Source organism: Sciurus carolinensis, unplaced genomic scaffold, assembly GCF_902686445.1.
Source record: "Sciurus carolinensis unplaced genomic scaffold, mSciCar1.2, whole genome shotgun sequence".
Classification (NCBI taxonomy): Eukaryota; Metazoa; Chordata; class Mammalia; order Rodentia; family Sciuridae; genus Sciurus; species Sciurus carolinensis.
In genome coordinates, this window is record NW_025920119.1 from 2,460,914 (window position 1) to 2,478,039 (window position 17,126).

Sequence of the window (17,126 nt, forward strand, 5' to 3'; positions counted from 1 at the left end):
TTGCTCATAGAGACCTTGCTCCCAGAGGCCTTTCTCCCAGAGGCCGAGCTCAGAGAGGCCTTGCTCACAGAGTCCATGCTCACAGAGGTCGAGCACACAGAGGCCGTGCTCATGAAGGCATTGCTCATAGAGGCCTTGCTCACAGAGGCCATGCTCAGAGAGTTCTGCTCACAGAGGTCTTGCTCACAGAGGCTGTACTCAGAGAGACCATGCTTATAGAGGCCATTCTCACAGAGGACATGCTCACAGAGGCTTTGCTCACAGAGGCTGTGTTCCCAGAGAACTTTCTCACAGAAATCCTGCTCTCAGAATCCATGCTTACAGTTGTCATGCTCATAGAGGCCTTGCACACCGAGGCTGTGCTCACAGAGGCCTTGCTCACATTGGCCGTGCTCACGGAGGCCTTGCTCACAGATGTCTTGCTCATAGAGTCCCTGCTCACAGGGACGAGTTCAGAGAGGATGAGCTCTCAGAGGCCTTGCACACAGAGTCCCTGCTAACAGAGGCCATGCTCTCAGACTCCTAGCTCACAGAGTACTAGCTAATTGAGGGCTTGATTACATAGGCCTTGCTTAAATAGATCTTGCTCAGAGGCCAAGCTCAAAACACACTTGGTCATAGAGTCCATGTTCACAGAGTCAGAGCTCACAGAGACCTTGCACACAGAGTCCATTCTCACAGAGATCTTGCTAAAAATGGCCTTGGTCACAGAGTCCATGCTAACAGAGGCCAAGATCAGAAAGGATGAGCTTACAGAGGCCTTGCTCACAGATGCCTTGCTCAGAGAGGCCTGGCTCACAGAGTCCATGCTCGCATTTACCGTTCTCATAGAGGTTGTCCTCACAAAGGCCATGCTCACAGAGACCTTGCTCAGAGACCTGTGCTCACAGTTGCCATGCTCACAGAGACCTTGCTCAGAGAGGCCTTGCTCACAGAGGTTGGGCTCACAGATGCCTTGCTAACAGAGGCCAAGCTCACAGTGGCCTTGCTCACAGAATCCATGCTCACAGAAGCCGAGCTCAGTGAGGTGAGCTCACAGAGGGCTTGCACACAGAGGTCTTGCTTACAGTTGCCTTGCTCATTGAGGCCGTGCTCACAGAGGTCATGCTCAGAGGTCTTACTCACAGACACCTTGTGTACAGAGGTCTTGCTCACAGAGGCCCTGCTCACAGAGCCCGAGCTCAGATATGACAAGCTCAAATAAGCTTTGCTCAGAGAGGCCTTGCTCACAGATGCCGTGCTCATAGACAACTTGTGCACAGAGACCTTGCTCAGAAAGGACGTGCTCACAGTGACCTTTCTCCCAGAGTCTGTGCTCACAGAGGCCATTCTCACAGAGAACTTGCTCACAGAGACCTTTCTCACAGACACCTTGCTCAGAGAGGCCAAGCACATAGAGGCTTACTCACAGAAGTCTTGTTAACACAGGCTTTCCTCACAGAGACCTTGCTCACAGAGTCTGTGCTCACAGAGAAGGAGCTCAGAGATGATGAGTTCATGGCGGCCTTGCTCCCACAGCTGGAGCTCACCAAGGCCTTGCTCACAGAGGCCATGCTCACAGTTGCTGTGCTCACAGAGGCCTTGTTCACAGAGGCCAAGCTCAAAGAGCCTGTAATCACAGAGGATGAGCTCACAGAGGCCTTGCACCTAGAGGCCATCTCACAGAGGCTGAGCTTACAGGAGCCATGCTCACAGAAGCCGTGCTCACAAAGACCATTCTCACAGAGGCTGTGCTCAAAGTGGTGTGCTCACAGAGGAATTGCTCACACAGGCCTTGCTCACAGAGACTGCTCGCAGAGGTCTTTTTCACAGAGACCTTGCTCACAGAATCCATGATCATACAGGATGTTCTCAGAGGCCAAGCTCACGGAGACCATGATCAGAGAGACCTTGATCACATAGGCTGAGATCACAGAGGGCTTTTTCACAGAGGCCATGCTCACAGAGGCCTTGGTCACAAAGGCCATTCTCACAGAGGCCCTGCTCACAGAGGCTGTGCTCACAGAGACCTTGTTCACAGAGGCCTTGCTCATAGAGGCTGAGCTCACAGAGGTCATGCTCAGAGGTCTTGCTCACACTGGCGGTGCTCACAGAGGCTGTTCTCACAGAGCCCAGGCTCACAGAGGCCAAGGTCACAGGGGCGGTGCTCATGGAGAATGAACTCACAGAGGCTGTTCTCACAGAGGCCGTTCTCACAGAGGCCGTGCTCACAGAGGCAGAGCTCACAGAGGTCGTGCTTACAGAGTCCATGCAGAGGGGTCAGGAGGGCAGGCACAGAAGGGCTTTCCCCAAGATGGAAGGATGAGAGTCAGACAGTGACCAGTGGTCACATAGACCCAGCCCCCAAATGCTCCCTGGACCCTGTAGCGGCCTTGACCTTTACAGCATTCAAGGGCACAAAATTGGCCACTGTTTAAAAGCATCAACGCCCTTTTGGTGTGGCTTGCAGAGAATGCTTGGTATCAAGTCTGCAGCTCCCAAAATCCCCAGCCCAGCGCCCTGCACCTAAAGCAGTGGTCCCTGGGGTTGGAGCTGGTGTCTGAGTGAAATACCCCAAATGTCCCTCCAACCTCCCAGAAAATACAGCCAGGTGGCTCTGCATAAGCAATCCTTGGTTGCCATGGGCACACACGTGCGCATAGCTGGGGCTGAGCAGTGTGCTCTCTGCACCACAGAGTTGAACTGAACCTTGTCCTGAGTGCAAGAGGAAGATGACCACAGGGTCTGAGGAGCTGCATCTGAGCTGACAGTGCACAGTGCCGGTGACACAGTGGGAGTTCCAGTGACTAACCAAAGACCAGGAAGTGCTCTTCCCTGTTCCATGCCCTGGTAGGGCCTGGCATGTGGGTCTCAGTGAGGGAGATGTGGTCACTGTCAGTGAGGTCAGCTCCCCAGGGTTGCTACAGACCCCTGACCATGTGCTCCCTGTGGCAATGGGTCCCTCCTCCTGCTAAGGGTCCCATTTATCCCCAGACTCAGGGCTAAGCAGGAAGGCTGTCTCCTCCATCTGCATCTGTATCTACATTCAAATACTCTCCAGTCCCTCCCACCACATCTGCTGTCCATCCCTGGCCCAAGCTACTGTTCTATGGCCACTGAGTGTTTCCTGCCCACTCTCCTACCATCTCATCTCCACACAGGGGCTGGAAACTATCCTGGAGCACCAATGAGACCCTTCCACATGTGTTCCCAGCCCTCTGACAGTCTCGCCTAGTCTTCAGGCTGACATCCAGTCCTTTAAGTGACCCACAAATCTGGTCCTAAATGCCTCCACCTCCCCTGATGCCTGCCACACACTGCTCTGCCAGCTGCCCGAGGGGACTTATTTCCCTGACTCCCTCGAGTCCCTGACACAGACCCTTTGCACATGCCATCCTCTGATCCTGGACAGCTTTCCCTCCAGGTCTCTGTGCAGGTAACTTCTGTGGGAAGGTGTCAGCTCAGCCATATGCTCCTCAGGGTCTCCCCTTTGCCCACCCAGCCCAAGGCAACCCCACTTGTGAATTCATGTGACTGAGCATTTGGCATGATCTTGTCTTGTGTTCATTCATGGCTCCACTGCCCATCTCCCCACCAGAAAGAGGAATGGTGTTCCCAGGCCTACCACAGTGCTGTCACAAACTAGGCCCACAGCACAAGTGTGTGGGTGGAATAAGTGAATGAAAGTATCCATGGAGGGCTGAGAGGAGTCTTCATTGCTTGGGCATTGTCCCCTGGAAAATTGGTGAAAGGACGGATCCAGCAGGATGAGAGATCAGGGGTTGCCCCAAGTTTCACAGGTGATAAGTCTCCAGCAAGGAGCCTGGCTCACAGCCCACTTACCTGCAGCTGCTTGAGGGTTTTCTAGGCTTGCTTTTGCTTCTGGGACTCGACCATTCCAAACCCCATGGAAAGCAACTCTCCTGGAACAGGAGAACCACTGTGAGATGGATCATGGAGTGAGCCAGGGCTTGGCTTTGGAGCCTTTCCAGTTCCCTTTCCAGCCCCCACATGGCCTCAGCTCCAGGCTTGCCATTTACAACTAGTTGCCCCAGCAACCGCCACCGCTGAGGTTCACTGACTATTAACAGACAACTGACACCATAATTAACTTCCTAATATTATCCCACCTTCATGAGGAAGGGGGAACTGACTCGGGGCTGACCACTGTTCTCCAGCAGGAGCCTCTACCTGGATTGCCCTGCCTCCATGTGGCATCACGAGCACCCAGGGCCACCTCATGGGGGTGTTTCTGACCCTTGGATCTGGCTCCTGGATTTCGGGTCTAAAGTTCTGACAGGGAGGTGAAGGTGCCCTGGCTCTGCCTGCTTCCCCACTACAAGGCAACAGGAGGTCAGAGGACAAAAACAACAGCAGCCTCTCCAGGGGTGCTGCTTCCTGACAGTGTGTGTGTGTCAGTCATAGAGGGGTAACACTGGGGAATCCCAAAAGGGCATCCCAAAGCACAAGGTTCTTAACTGCACTTCTGCAGTTAAGTGAATGAAAGTATCCATGGAGGGATGAGAGGAGTCTTCATTGCTTGGGCGTTGTCCCCTGGAAAACTGGTGAAAAGATGGAGTCAGCAGGACAGGAACTCGGGGGTTGCAGAGCCCTGCATGCTAGGGAACCTTGTGAACAGCCCAAACGTGGCTCAGAACTGCAGAAGGCAGGCAGTCCTGTCCCATGGTGACTGTCAGTTTGCTCTCTGAGCAGAGAGCTTTAGTTTCGGGGCAGAAGGCTGTGGGTGGCGGGCTGCTGGAATATGCACATGAGTGTCAAACATACTCCTGAAAAAGAGGAGCTCACCCACTCTCTGACATGGCAGGGTTATACTGCCTAGGAGGCTGGTCTCTGCCAAGAACATCACCTGGCTCCTGGCCTCTGCACCCTTGGGATCAGCCCACAGGAAATACTGACCTGGGACTACAGGAGAGGGGCATATGCTGGTGCCAAGGACCCAGCTCTGCTGGACCCCATGTGCCAGTTCTGCAAGAGCTCTGCCTACCATCTCTCCTTGTGTCCCTCAAGGGTTAGCAGTGTGACCTGCTGCTGCACAGCTACTTGCGACCAGCCATCCTTCACACCAGCCCCAGGCTAAATTTATTCCTGGTTATCCACTAGCAAAATATTCACTTCCCCTTACTATGTGCTTGTGCTCTGCTGACCTTCAAGACCTATTCATAAAAGGAGGAATGCTTTCACCAGGATACAAAGCAGTGATTCTAATGAAATGGAAGTTAAAAGTGCCATTCAGTGTCTTTAGGTTTTTCATGGCTCTCAATCAAAAGACAAAAAAGGAAGTTACTATGCTAGTAGGGGTGATCAATTATGATACTAAGGATAAAGTGAGTGCTATTCAACAATAGAGGTGAAAAAAACATATGTGTGGAATACAGGAGCCTCTTAGGGTACCTTTTGTTATTACTATGTCTGATGCTTAAAGTCAATGAAATCATGTAATGACTCAATCCAGGCAGGATATTAGTGACACAGATTCACCAGGGACTATAAATGTACTTGCCAGCCTCCATAATTGTGGGAATTATCCCTCTCTTTTGCCATCTTACCTACATATAGCAAATGAGTTTCGTCAAAGACCAAGGGCAATGCAAAGGAGCAAAATCAGACCTTTCAACAAATAGTGCTGGAATAGATGAATATCTATGTGTAGAACATATATAATATGAAGGTCTGATATCCAAAACATATAAATCAGTCTTAAAACTCAACAATAAGACAATTTAAAAATGTTCTAAGGATCTGGTCACATGCATCACCAAAGCTGCACAGATGGCAACTAAGCATATCAAGAGATGTTCAATATCACATGCCATTATGGAATGACAATTTAAAATGACCATACAGTACATACCTACTAGGATGACAAGAATACAAAACATTGACAACAACAAATCCTGGTGGGAATGTGGATCAAAAGGAATTTACTTCATCACTGGTAAAATTGCAAAGTGGTGTAGTCTGGAGGATTGGTAAGCACGTACAAAACTAATATGCTATCACCATATAACCCAGCAATCATGCTCCTGGATAGTTACCAAAATGGATTGAAAACTTTTGTTCACACAACAACCTGGGCAAAGATTAAAAATTATAACAGTGCTATTCATAATTGTCAAAACTTGGAAGTAATCAAGATTTCCCTTAACAGGTGTATGTACAAACTGTGGTACATTTATAAAAGGGAATATTATACAGAATTAAAAAGAAAAGATCTTCAGTGGTTTCAGCAAAACAACATAGTAGAAAGATCCAAGTCTGTTCCTCTATGAAAACATTATTTTTAAACATCCATAAACTGGCTACAATAACCTCATAGAAGCTGTGAAATATACTCAATACCAAATAAACATCAAATTTAAAAAATACCACATTAAATATAATAATAAATGTCATGTCTTTTAAGTATGTATTTGTTCATCCATTCCCAGGCATTGCACAGTCTTGGATAGGAGACAGCAGTGCAGAGACCTGTTCCTTCATGCAAATTAGAGGCAGCAAATCATAGTTGGTTTGCAACATTTTAACATGTCTAGGAGCTGCCCAAAGCACAGGTTGCTGTCTCGTGTCTCCAGATGAGAGAAGCAAAGATCACTGCTATTGAAAACTACAGGAGGAGTAAAGACTAGTAGTTACCCAAAGCAAACTTTTATACTTGAAAATGTACAATGGAAGTCTGAAGAGAATCTTAAGTTTTTTTTTTTCTTCTCTGACCAAAATACCATATTAGAACAATTTTACAGGAGCAAAAGTTTATTTGGCTCATGGTGTCAGAGGTCTCAGTCCATAGATGGCCAACTCCATTGCTCTGGGCCTGAGGTGAGGCAGAATATCATGGTGGAAAGGTATGATGGAGGAAAGTGGGTCAGAACACATGCACCAAGGAGAGAGAGAGAGAGAGAGAGAGAGAGAGAGAGAGAGAGAGAGAGAGAGAGAGAAGAGAGAGAGAGAGAGAGAGAGAGAGAGAGAGAGAGAGACAGAGAGAGAGAGAAAGAGGAGAGGAGAGGAGAGGAGAGGAGAGAGAGAGAGAGAAAGCGCACTCTGCTCACCAGAGACAAAACATAAACCCAAAGGCACATCCCTCAGAAACCTACTTCTTCCAGCCAAATCCTACCTGCCTAGAGTTACTGCCCAGTTAATCCATATCACTGGGTTAATACACTGATTAGGTTAAGATTCTCATAACCAATCATGTCAACTCTAAACTTTCTTTCATGGTCTCACATATGAGCTTTGGTGGTACACCTCATATCTAAATCATAACATGAAAGATGTAATGAAATTACAATATTAAAAAAAATTGTGTATTAAGGAAAAAAAGTCACACACTAACCCTAGCAAGATGTTTGTTTAGCAAACAGAATGCCATTGCACAGGTTGGTTCTGAGTTAATGAGTCAATATTACAGCACAGAGCAAGTCTGCAAAGACCGAAATTCCTGTTTTTTTTCCATAGCCTAATTTTCAGTAACACACCTCACACACACAAAATCACAAAATCACAAGATATAAATGAAATAGGAAACATGGCTGATTCTAAGGAAGAAAATTCTTATAAATTGTTCCTGGAGAAATGCAAGTATCAAAATTTTTGAACATAAAAGTTAAAGCAACTGTCTTAAATATGTGCAGTACCACAAGTGAAAATATTAAAAAGAAAATGATAAAGCAAATATAGACAGAAAAAAATTTAATAATGAAATCATACAAATGAGAAAATAAAACATAACAATTATTAAAAAAATAGAATTTCTGAAAATGAAAAAAAATTTAATTACTGAAGAAGTCACTCACTGTAAAGGTTCAACAGAAGATTTGAATAGAAAAACAAAAGAACCACCAAACTTGAATAAAAAAAACATTTGCAGTTATCATACCTAAAGAATAAAAAGAATAAAGAAAAGTGAAGACTAAGGAACTTGTAACCCACTGTTAAGTAGGAAAATACACACATGATCAAAGTGCCAGAAGAATAAAAAAGAAGTGTTAAAGTTATTATTTGAAGAAAAATGGCTGAAAACATCTCAAATGTGATGGAATTTAAAAAAAAATAGTTGTAGATGAACATAATTTTATTTATTTATTTTTAGGTGGTGCTGAGGAATGAACCCAGTGCCTTTCACATGCATGGCAAGTGCTCTATCACTGAGCTATAGCCCCAGCCCAGTGACGAGATGTTTGAATCTACAAATCCAAGAATCTCAACAAACTGTGTAGGAAAGCACAAAGAACAACAAAACACATTATAGCCCAGTTGCTGAAAGACAAAGACAAAGAGATACCCTTGAAAGCAGCAAGATAAAAGTGACCCTGAAGATAACATTCAAGGGTACTCAGTAAAATTATCCATGTTGTTACAAATGACAGAACATCATTCTCTTTATTCCTGAATAGTATTCCATTGTTTACATATATCACACTTTTTTTTATCCATTCATTTGTTGGTAGACAGGTGTTTCTACTTCTTGGATATTTTGAATATGCTGTGATGAACATGGACTACCTCTTTTATTTTTTTATTGTAAACAAATAGGGTACAGCTTGTTTCTCTGTACATGAAGTAAATGTGTACCATTTGTGTAATCATACACTTACATACAGTAATGGTGTTTGATTCGTTGTTTTTTCCTTCCCCCCACCCCTCTCACCCCTCTTTTCCCTCTATACAGTCCCTCCTTCCTCCATGGACTATCTATTTAGATTTAGATATATATCCAGTAGTGGGATTGCTGAATCATGTGATAGTTCTACCTTTAATTTTTTTTTAGGAATTTACATGTTTTCTTGATGGTGGTTCTAAATTGTGGTTTTTATTTGCAGTTCCATGATGATTCTGATGTTGAACATTATTTCATCTTTTGGTTATTTGCACATCTTTTTTTCTTTTGCTTCTGGGTCTGGAGATTGAACTGTTGGACCACATCCCCCACCTTTTATATTTTATTTAGAGGCAGGGACTCCTAAGGGCCTTGACAAGTTGCTGAGCCTGGCTTTGAATTTGTGATCCTTCTGCCTCACCCTCCTGAGCCACTGGGCTTACAGGCATGTGACTCTGTGCCCCACTTATTTGTATGCCTTCTTTCAAGAAATGTCTACTTAGATATATGTTTCCCTCCCCCCAACCTTTTTTTTTCTATTGGATTGATGAGGTATTAATATATTAATTCCTTATTAAATGTATAATTTACAATTTTTTTGCTATATTATATGTTATCTTTCACTCTGTTAATCTTCTTTCCTGTGCAGATAACTTTGACTCTGAGGAATTTTGTTTAGAGCATTATGGGAAGTGAAGTAATCCAGGGAGAGGAAGATACCTATTGTATGATCTCATTCACATATGGAATATAACACAGTGGATCACATAGAAATTGAGAGATTTTTTTTTCCAGTGCTAGGGATCAGATTCAGGGTCATATGCAATTTTATAGAAGATCTTAGCAGAGAATACAGAAAATGGAAGTGGAGTTACCTGGAATGAAGTTTTCCAAATCACTGTACAGCTATTTCACAGACAACCTCACTCAAGTGAATATTCACAAATTTAAATAAATGTTATTAGTAGATCTGTTGTATAGATAAAGATTGGTTAAAAGAATGAATTCTAACTATTCCAAGAAAGCAATTAGACAACTTACATTAGGACATTTTGACAAAAATGTTAATGAAATGTTTGAAGTCAAACTTGGCAAAACTTCAATATACCTCCCAGCCTGAAAATCCAGCTGGATGACAACATGGGCTTTTAAGAATGAACTCTAGTTTAAAAAATAAAATTTGTTAGAAATGTGAGAAATATGGATAATGATTTGAAATAATAAAGTAGCTACTAGAGTGGTCAGAAGGGAATTTCTCAGTGTTTCTCATGGAAGAGAGGATGGAAAAGTAATCCACCCATCAAATTATGTAACTGACAAGGGGGACAAGTATGCCTGAAGAAGCATAATGGTTTCAAGCGAAATCCAGAAAAAAGAAGGTAAGGGCCTTGGAAATAAGTGGAGGACAGAGTATATACAAGAAAAATTCCAATTTTCTACCGATAATTTTCTGAGTGAAAAGGAAGAATAAGTGAATATAAATGTACTGCCACAGAAGGATGCCATATATCAAATAATAAACAATTATTTCATGAATGGATTGATTTTGTACACTTCTTGAAGGTCATTGTAGTTGTACCATCTCATATGTGTGACATATTAAAAAATAGTTTTTCACCTCAGAGTATACTTCCATTTAAATCGTTTCAAGGGAGAGAGTTCATGCATACTAAAGTATTTTAAAAATAATTTTAAATAAAATTACATTTTATTCAAAATCCCTATGAGTATGCCACATTTTATATTAACTTATCTAAATTATATATCTTCTCTCTTCTCCACATTTTATATTAACTTATCTAAATTATATATCTTCTCTCTTCCTCTCTTTCAGGAGGTAAAATGTTTGTCCTGTCAACAGCCAATCTCTACATACTACACACTTATTAATTCTAAGTCTTGCATCTCTATTCTGGTTTTCCATTGCATCATTAGCATTACAACTTACTGAATGAATTGTTCACGCATACATATTTGCTAATATATACCTTGTAATTAAGTTCACACAAAATATACAATTTATTTCTCTCATCATACACCCTCTCTAGTTGATACAATTGTATTTATTTGCTGACTTTCCCAAATATTCAGAAATTTTCTATCCATAATGTTTTTATGCTTTTGTATGCTTTTCATTTTATTCTTTTAATCCACTTTCTCTGGATGGGTAAATAGTTATGTGTAGAGCTTAATGATTTTTTTACTAACAAAATACCACATATTTGATAACCTCCAAAATAAGTGGGATATTACCAACACCCCGGAGTTCCTTTGGAAATTATAGTATGTTATCTTCCCCCAAGTAACCATACTTTGGGGGGATTGTATTTGCACAGTACACAAATGGAATAATATGCTCACATGTTCTCATTATTGTATTTACATTGAGTAGCCATCTTTTCAGTTTATTCCATGTCAGAAAAGTAAAGTACATCTTTTACTTAAGCAGTTCTTTTCTGGGGTTCATGGTTGAGGTCACAAATATAGAGGCTTTCCCCCAGTTAATGAACTACCCAGAGATTTGGGAATCACATCATCTACATCCTTCACTGGATGTTCTGAAGATAAATAAAATATATTACAAGATTTAATGTGCATTATGAAAAAAGAATGAATAAATATATCTTTCTGTATCTATCTCTATCTTTATTTTTATCTCTATCTCATCTTTCTATAGAGCTGTCTCTATAATTCTATCACCACTTAGGGAATTGGAGCATACAGAGACATTATGTACACCCATGTGTTCTTTGACTCGGTATATCTTCTTCAACAGTTTGATTTAGACACTGAACTTGTTGATTCTTTATAACGTGTGTGTGTGTGTGTGTGTGTGTGTGTGTGTGTGTGTGTATGCTGTATTCTAGTTCATTGTGAGAAACATGCCTTTCATTTATCTGTTCTGCTAAATGACCATTTTTCTTTCCAGGTTTTGATTAATGCCAATAATGCCATTATGAATGTTTTTTTTTTTTTTTAATAAACCAAGATGATTTTAATAGAAGCAGGAAGATACACATCAAACGTCTGGATATCCCACAGCTCTGGGCAATGGCCAGGCACATGGGCAGGTGGCACCACTGCCTCTAAAGAAGGGACAGATCTCAGAAGTGCCCAACAGTGAGTTGCTGAAGGAAGGGCCCTGTCCTGGCTCAGGGTGAGACAGGCTGTAGCCACCACCTCACCTGTGGCCCAGGACCCCCACAGGGTGTCCATGTCACCTTGAGAGTGTGTGTGAGGCAAGTTCTGATGGTGTGGAGCAGCAAAGGCAGCCCTGGCAGAGGGGAGGAGCAGGTGAGTTCAGCAAGCAATCAAGCCTAACTCACTGCAGACCCAGGGAAGAGCAACAGAGCTGCTGGGAGCCAGAAGAGACCCAAGAAGCTCTGCCTGGAAGAGTGCCCCAATGCAGGGTCCAGTCATAGGCCAGTTCATCCCACTCTGAGAAGAGACCCCACCCACAGTAGCTATTGAACAGGGAGCTCCCAGGATGTGGTGTGGGGGATGGTCTCTCTTTTGAAGATTAGACATGGAAAGTAAGGCAATTGAGAGAGGTCTCACTCTGCCCCCAACCACCTGCCCCACATTCCCCAGGATTCAATGTCTGACATCAGCTTCCATCTAAGCTCAAACCAATAATCAAACACCCAGGGTGAAGGGCTGCAGGCCCAGACATGGCTGGCTGTCAGAGGCTCTGCACGCAGAGATCCAGCTGATGGCAAGGTCCTGCTCAGCATCTTGACCACATTTTACTCTCTTTCACTCAGCAGAATGGAGGTTCTGCATTGTGAAGCAGGTTTGAGACAGCTGCCCCTTCCTCTGCCTGGCTCCTGGACAGCAGGCCTCTGAGAGGCTCTGCCTCTTGGCCACCCCAGGTTGGGGTTCCAGGGTGGGCATTTGGCAAGGGCATTCCACAGAAAAGAGTGAGGGGAACTCCTGACCCATCTCTGGTCCCCAAAGCTGGGACCCTCCCTTGGCTCTCTTTGGTATCTCAGGAAACTGGAGCTGCCCCACCCCCTTAGCCCTAGATGCCTGGACCCACCCTGGCAAGTCGCCTGCAAGACAGGGCTGCTCCCCAAGGCAGTGCTTGTCCAGCACTGGCTCAAAGGGGCCTGCAGCTGGCCAGGTGAGGAGAGGATGCTGCCTCTGCACAGTGAGGCCACAGTGCCCTGGGCTCACTTCTTGTAGTGATTGGGGGCATCTGTGAAGACAAACTTGAGGGGTAGGCCTCAACAAGCATTAGGCTGATGTCCTCGTCACCCCAGCGAGCAGTGGGCAGGTTCTGGAGGAAGAGAAGTAGCTCTTAAAAATCTCTTTCTTCTAGTATTTCTTTCCTCCATCTCACAAGAAAAACAGCACAAATGTACAAGTGGAAATGAGAAAAACCCTCGGGTTCAGACTGCTGCATGTCCCACAGGTGGATGGTGCAGTGGAAGGGCACCTCCTGCATCAGTAGGTTGTTCATCCAGCGGAAGGTGAACTGCAGGCACTGCACCTCGTGCTAGTCCAGGTGCTGGTGCACTTGCTCATCGATCCAGCTCACAAGTTCTTCCAACACCTTCACTTTCATTTGAATCCCAGTTTGGGCAAAGGTGTGGTTGTCCTGAATGCCATCCAGTAGCTTGCTCATGCACCAGTTGGCATCGGCCTCAATGTTGCACAGCACCTCTGCAGGCACACTGGAGACGTCCACCACGGCCACGTCCTCCTCTTCTCCGTATTTGCAAATGAAGACCATGAAGAAAGGGGTGACAAGGTCATTTATCCCCTGGACATATCTGCTGGCAGGGTGACAGATTGCCCATGTACATAAGATCCTTTCAATAATCTCTGTCACCTTGGGTTGTAGGATGAGGGCTTCAGAGGGGATGTCTATGTGGATCTGTCTGTATGTGTCCTGGTGGGCTTCATCATTCCTGGAATCATAATAGTGCTCAAGGAAAGCAAAATATTCTTTGTTTTCTCTGGAGAGTGGCTGGTCTTCTGTCCACACTGGCAGGAAGGTAACCTGAGAGAAGTTTCCACATAATTGGACGAACCGGCTTAGGGATTCCAGACCAGCTCAGCTTCCATAATTCCTCGAGGTCTGTGTGGGGGCCCATGAGTGGCTGCTTGAACTTCTCCAGGTGAGAAGTCTCTCTCTCACTCAGCACTGAGCTGCCAAGGGTGCTCAGGTCAGACATCCCACCCAGGGTGACGGTGGCTGAGTCAGGGAGAGACTGGGACATCTGTAGAGGGACCACATTGCTGGCACTTTCTATGGGACAGGATGTGTGGCTCTCATTGACTGACTTCACCAACTGGAGGTCTCCCCACTTGGAGCTGTGAGTGGCTCTGCTGTGAGCTCTTGCTCCTGTTTGGGCGCTGGCACCTCCTGCAGCACAGGCCGGGTCTGCTGCTGGCTGTGGTTGTGCAGGACATGGTGGGCTATCTCCATGATCACCTCAGTGTTCAGGCTCTCAGCTGCCATGGCCAGGAGCTCGTCATCATCTTCCTCAGTATCCCAGGTATCACTGGTGTTGCTCTCAAACTCCTGGAAGGTGCTGATCCTCTTGGTCTTCACTGGGGTGGTCGGCACCTTGGGTGTGGACTTGAGCAAGGTGCCATGTAACAGCAGGTCGAAAGGTAGGTGCTGGATGCTGCCCAGGACCTCGCTATTGCTGCGTTTCCAGAACTGCTTCCTGGCCCCATCGCTGGCCATGGTACCTCCTCATCCTTCATGCCCATGGCCCCGACACCCCAAGTGTAGCTAGTCCACTCCCGACAGCCCTTTCCCATAACCCAAGCGGCCCCTGAGTGCTCCTGGAACTCATGAGCATACAGCCCAGAGATTCTTCCCTATGAACATTCTTTTACATGTCCTTTAGTGCACAAATACATGCTGAAAGAGGAATTGCTGGGTCATAAAAAGGAATATATTAAGCCATAACAGTTATTTCCATATTCACTAAGCCTGTGCTATTTTCTGTTTCATTGTATTCACTCTAGAGCATGTATAGAAACTCCACCTTACACTAAACTTGTATTTTCCTGATATCTAATGATATTGTGCACCTTTTTCTTATAGTTATTGTCAACTTTGTGAAACATATGCTAAGAATTCATTAATTTTGTTGACTTCCCCTTCTTACTGTTTGAGCTTGTTATATAATGTTGATGAGTTTGTTAATATTTTACATATGCAAAATTATTCAGTTTCACTCTGCACTATACTTTTGTTTTTATGCATTTTATAATTTCTTGATTTTAATAAATGTCATTATTATATGGTTAGTATTTTTGCAGGCAGGTTTGTTGGAATTCGTGTTTGAACTATGGATTTCTTTGAGCCATCATAAGGCAGGGAAGCTCCTTTTCCGGAAACTCTCCAGTAAAATTCCCCAGTTCAAGAAAGCACAGATCATAATGGCACCCTGCCTTAGCTCACAACCCTAGATTCAAATACCGCTGCCCAGAGATGGGCATAATCTGCTAAGTCCCCAAAATCCTATTTTCTCCACACTTATCCTCTTTTCCTGAAGAAGCTCCTTCTTAAATCCCTTTGGTGTTTTTCACTATAAATAAAGCATTTGTGGGCCATTCCTATTGTTAGAATCAGACCCATCAGATCTCCTTTACCTGTCAATGTCCCCACTTGGAATATATGTATATATAATTGTTGTCTTTTGTGTTTCTTTCTTAATATTACTTTCCTAGCCTTTATTTCCAGCTGGCCCACACCTCCACACCTCCACACCTCCACACTTCCTCCCCATGAAGTTGGTGAGCAGGACAGGTTAATAAACATTTATGTCTTTCCCTGGCATCAATATAGTATACTATATTATCTTACAGAATTGGTCTTGTTATACCTCTTACATTTGGGTGTATTATGTGTCTATAATTTTTTTGTGTGTTATGTGCTAGTAATGAAGATATTCTTTGATATGAATATCTAATTGAACTGGTATCAATTCTTTAAAGTTCAACTATTTCCATTGCTGTTCGGAGGATAAAAATGTCTCTTTTAAGTCTCTTCTCTTATTTTATAGTCTCTTTAAGGTAAATCTGGACAGATAATGAATGCATTCTACATCTTTTTTATAAATCTGACATCTCTCTATATATGTCAGTATCTAATTCTAGACTATATTTGTTTTTAATTTTTGTTCTAATGCCACTCTCTTAAATATTGCTTATTTACAATAATTATTGATAGCCTACATTTTTACTTATTTTTTTTCTTAATTTGCTTTTAAGATCTTTGTGATGTGACATAGGGATGTTATTTGTAAAATGGGTGAAATTTACAGAATATTCCTTGACTTATTTATTACATATTATAATTACTGTTCTATGCATTTCATATGTACTAACACATTTTATACCTAAAATAATCCAGTAAGGTCAGCCCTAATACTATGCCTCATTCATTATGACTGAAGCAACAGGGTCACAGGAGCACATACAAAATATTTAAGCAGAATGTGAATGCTAGTTACCCAACACACAGCTAATGAGCATCAAGTCTGCTTGAATCTAGGAATCTGGCATGGGAATAGAGACTTTAGAGACCATGCTTTGATGGTTCTCTTTGCAGAACTGTTTTCTATTTCTTTCAGGGAGTATTCCAAGAGAGTAGGTGACTGAGGATAGGGTTTGATTGTAGAAATTGTATGATCAGCTAGTTTTAAATATTTTTATTTAGCATAGTAAGTGGACTTGGATTTAATATTAGAGGAAAAATAAGAATCCTTACTTTTTTGGAACCTGAGTTTACAAGGTTTGGTACATCTAGCTGTGGAGATGGGGAAAAAGTACAGAATGTATATTTGTAAAATAAATTGGAGAGTTTTATTAAGTTGGGAACATCTAACAGACAACTTATGAAAACCAAGTAGGAAGTCTGAGTTATGCATGTGATATTTAGAACCATGAGATTAAATGAGATACCTTGGAATAGAGTATACACAAATAAAGTAAAACAACTGAGAAAAAGGGTTTAGGAGCATGCCATTTAATATTATGAATAAAGGAGGGCTTAGATTATTTGAATTTTTCTCCTTCTGGGATCCAGAAGAAATAAAGAGAGTTTAGAGTGATCACAGTGGCATACCAGTGACTGGTAAAATTTCACTTTTTCTTGCTTTTCTAAGAGACCTGTGCTTAGAGATTATTAGAGGGAAATTGCACAAGGCAGAGTTGGTTGAAAATGCTTATTACCTCTGGAGAAATACACACACAAGAAAGGAAGTCAAAATGCACATTGACCTTAAGAATTCTGAATGCTTTGTACAGAAAATACATGGTTGTGCTCTTATTTAGCTGAATTATTACAAAATTAAAGTGAATAATTTATGCATTTAAATTTATGGGTAAAAAAACTGAGCTACTATAATAAGTAGATTATGAAATCAGTGTACTATGCTTTTGAAATATTTTTAGTATGCTGGAATATTTGAGTAAATTATGATGCCTAATCAAGGAACATCTCAGTAAAAAGCAAATTTTAGAAAATAGTAATGAAATATTTTAAAACTGCAATTCTAAAAGTAAA

General features: G+C 43.2%; 1 pseudogene; it reads right to left on the bottom strand.

Annotated features, from left to right (window-relative positions):
* Window positions 1-12,765: 12,765 nt before the first annotated feature.
* On the bottom strand, window positions 12,766-14,291 carry LOC124973683 (TBC1 domain family member 22A-like; annotated as a pseudogene).
* Window positions 14,292-17,126: the final 2,835 nt, after the last annotated feature.